Genomic DNA, 3920 nt, shown 5'->3' on the forward strand with positions numbered 1-3920 from the left:
CCCAAGCACAGACCCTGGCCCTAATCATGACTTAGGGGCTATAATCATGGCCTCCAACAGTCTCCGTAGCCACAGTCAGTCACAATGCCTTGAGGCCTCCTGGCCCAGCCGACAAACTTGGCCCCTCAGGCCTCAAAACCTTGTTCAGCTTTCCACCTTCCCAGTGCAACCCTCACTGGCACACTAAGCTGGGTAATATCCTGGATCCTCAGGGTGCCAGAAGCCCTGGGAACCCCCTCAGGCAGGTCCCTGTGGAGAGTTGTGTCCCTCACCCACATTGCCCAAGAATTTGTCTAAGTCCAATAAAAAAAAAATGGGTTTCTTTATTATACAAAACTATACACAGAAAACAACTCATTTTTCTTTTCTTGATCTATTTTTTTTTCTCTTTGCAGAAGTGTAAATAACTTCATTGGTAACTCAGCAAAAAAAAGTCTCCAACCAGCCACTGCAGGTAATAGGCTTCTTTTCTTTAGATTCCTTCTGAAAAAATACACCTCCTGCAAACACTAGGCATTGCGTGTCCCCTCACACACCCATGCAGACTTGGGATTCTCCCAGCCTGCTTCTCCCCCAGCACCTCCACATGCAGACAGGGGATTCCCTCTTCAGGTCTCTGTACCTGCAGTACAAGCCTTTCTAGCCCAAACAGATGACTTCCTTGTGCAGGTCCCCGACCAGGCAGCTTCTCCCGGCTAGCTTACCAACCCCTCTCCATGCTTTCCCTGGGTACTTCTGTCCCTGATTGCACAGCTCCACCCCACGTGGGGAAAATCAGCTTCTCTTGGGATGACTCAGGCTCTCCTCCGTCTGCTCCCCAGCAAGCCTCAGCTCCATTCCCTCTACCTAGGTGGGGGCCAGGTCTCTGCCCCTCCCTCCAGGCTGGTGTTACTCTCCTTTGGCTTCTCCCCCACTCTCAGCTCTTTATGTCTCCATAGTAGCCTATCAGAGCCCAGGGTTTGCAATGGGGACCCTGGTCACAGTTTAAGTGCTCCAATAAAAAGTGTGCATTGTACACAACATGCCCTCCATCTGGAGAAGCTTTTTCACCCTCTGCAGACTTTTGGCCGCCTTTCCTCCAGAGTTCTTAGGCACAGCTCACCCACTCGGCTTGCAGCCAAACAAGACTTTGCAGCTGTCACACCAGCTTTGGTCTTTTTCTTCTGGAAGAGACCCTCTGCCCTGGTCTGCTGCCGCAGACCTCAGCTCCTTGGTCTCAGCCCCTGTGTAGAGCAGGTTTTAAAACACAGAGCAGCCCCCAGCACCCTGCTACATGGCCTCCAAACCCCCATAGCCACAACCCAGGCCTCTGGTCAAACACAAAGAGCACCAAACCTCTGTAAACTAAAAAGGTTCAAACCCTGCTTCAGACAATCCTCATTGAACAGCATTGTTTCCAACCTCTGGCCTTTCCCAGGCTTCAGGATACCCATTGTGTGTGCTGACAGCCAACTTTGTCCACCACTCCTCACACAGGCTGTCCTTATCTTTGTGCAGCAACTTCCTCTTTTTAGGAGGAAGCTTAAAGGGCTCCTTGCTCCACCCTTTTCTGGCCATCTGACCCAGCTCTGGAAACAGGACCCAGGTGCTGCTAACTCTAAGCAGCCCAGCACTCTGTTGCCTGCAGTCCGGGTCCTGAAGCCCATTTATCTAGGCTCCTCACGCTTGCTGTCCCTCGCAGCTAGGTTTCCTGCCAGCAGTAGTTGCTTTGCTGACTCTAGCCTGTTCTGCTCGCTCCTTTCCAGTAACAGGGATAGGGGACCCCTGTAACATGCAGTAGCAGGCCAGCTGGGTTGGCATAGTGAGTGACCAAAGTCTTTACCTTCTCTCGTACTTGGAGGCTTGCCAAAGGAAACTAAGGGGACTACTTCTCTTAGATCCTAGTGACCCAAGAAAGGATAGTTCTCTTTAACGTGATCTCGGCCATATCCCTTGATGCAGTCAACACAATCCGATCCCTTTGCAGCAGTCAGACTTCAGGGCTGAAGTTGCTATGGAAAACAGACAAGGAGGAGAATTCATAGTTTTATAGGTTTTTTTGCATGTTTTATATTTTCTCACAGCTACAAAAAAGGCATGTTTGAGCCTACCGTTAAGGTACGGGTACCTATCTTCTTGTATGTGGGAAGTGAACTTTTCAGAGCAATGTGTATTAGGCCTAGCACTTCTTTACAAATAGCTAGTAGCTATTAACAGAGTCACTCATACATCCTCTTTAACTTGTGACAGTTGCTACATCATTGTACTAACCAAGAAAATTAGGTAAGTAACTATGGGGCTCCAGCAAGTACAATTTCATAACTTATGTTCAGCAACTTCTGACCTAAAACCAAAGAACTGATTTCACATCTTTTCAACATGTGCCTCATTTAAGACAGTGAAAGTTTATGCTCTTCCAAAACCCTTATTCAGGCAGTTTCTCTGCCTGAATATGAGATGAATCCTTGTTTCTAAAACAAAACTGCTCATTAATTCCAGAACTATGCACAGAGGTGTGGCACCTGCAGCGAGCAGTCTGGCTCTGTGCAGACAGAACAACCTCAAGCTGTTTCTTCCAAACTCTTCCCTCTAAGTCCCCTGCAGGTTGCCACTGCTTCCCATTTAGCCGTGTTGTGCTGTTTGGAGTCTTTTGTGCCTGCATTTTAGACACATTGAAGCTGGAGCTTGTTTGAACAGAGCTCTCCATGAGAACATGGACATTTATGCTAGTCCTTTACAGCCTCTTAAGGTTCAAGGGCCTTCAGGCATCCTGGGCTTACACTTCCTGTTTGTGTTATCACTGTTTATAGGGACTTACCTCCATCCCATTGTTCCCTTCAGTCTGGTGGTCCTGCTGGTACTTCATTTTGCTCATAGGTTTAATTTCTTCTGACTTTTCTGTGAGAGAAGCTGACATTGTCTAAGTCATCCTTGTCCTAGATTTCTCTGCCTGGGTGTGACAGTGATTTCTTCTACTCCCCAGTTATATTCACTTTCATTTCCACCACTTTCCTGAAGCTATGACCAATTCCTTTGACCTCTGTCCCATTACCAGTTGGGCCAGTGCCTTTTGTTATTGCTGCTTTGTGCAGGTATTTGACTGATGCCTCAAGTCCTTGGCTCCCCTTTGCAACAGCAAGTAGAATTGGCTCTCCCATAAAGGCTTCCATGTCCTGTCGGTTAATCTGCTGGATTGCAGCCTCTGCTGGGCCTTGGGCTAGTGCGCAGTGATAGTCCAGCATTTCCAGTTAAGATCCCTCCCTGTCTGTTTTGCCGTTGCTGTCAGTCCCTTGGCTGTCTTCACTGCCAGCTGTGTTCTGTTGCTGATCACTATGCCCTTTGCATACCTCACACTATTCCATATCCACTCTCAGTCAAACATTCATGCCTGGCCAGTGGGTATTCTCCTTGGTTTACCCTCAACTAAGGCTGTGCATAGGTATGAAGCAGGCTTCTATCTCATGGGTTAGGGACAGACACTCAAAAAGCCTGAGCCTAAATTGATTCAATATTTGCAGGTTAGTCTAACCTAGCTAGGCTAAATCAGTTTTGTAACCAGACAGACATCCCAGAAATGCAGGCACATGCCTGCAGTGGCTCGGTCTAGAAGCCGGGGGGTGCTAGAGCAGCCCTTCCTTCCTTCCACAGCACTGAGCTGAGGGAGGGGGGTGTGGCCAGGTCCTGGCAAGATGCTCTGATTAGCCCAGCAGGGAATTGATAACCCAGTGTTTATCACCCCTAACTCAGTGTTTACCACCCCATTAAGAATACAACAGTGGGACATTACCAGCTCCCTGTTGATTCAACAGAGACCATAGCCAGCATGTGGTCTGTTAGCTAATACACAGACACGTCTCCACAAGGCAGAGGGGAGGGTGGAATTCCTGCTTAGCAAGTGGGGGGGGCAGGGAGTGGCCCTAAGCCAGAAATGGTGATTTAAG

At 48.6% G+C, this 3920-nt stretch overlaps 1 long non-coding RNA gene across 1 annotated transcript in view; it reads right to left on the bottom strand.

The window, feature by feature from the left end:
• LOC109294569 overlaps positions 1 to 3920 on the bottom strand; it is a 20099-nt gene that overhangs the window by 9749 nt on the left and 6430 nt on the right. Inside the window, exon 2 of the long non-coding RNA XR_002096570.1 lies at positions 2798 to 2877. This is a non-coding gene — a long non-coding RNA (uncharacterized LOC109294569). The remainder of the gene's footprint in view (positions 1 to 2797; positions 2878 to 3920) is intronic.

This window comes from Gavialis gangeticus, unplaced genomic scaffold, assembly GCF_001723915.1.
Source record: "Gavialis gangeticus isolate Ggan-Ray unplaced genomic scaffold, GavGan_comp1, whole genome shotgun sequence".
Lineage (NCBI taxonomy): Eukaryota > Metazoa > Chordata > Crocodylia > Gavialidae > Gavialis > Gavialis gangeticus.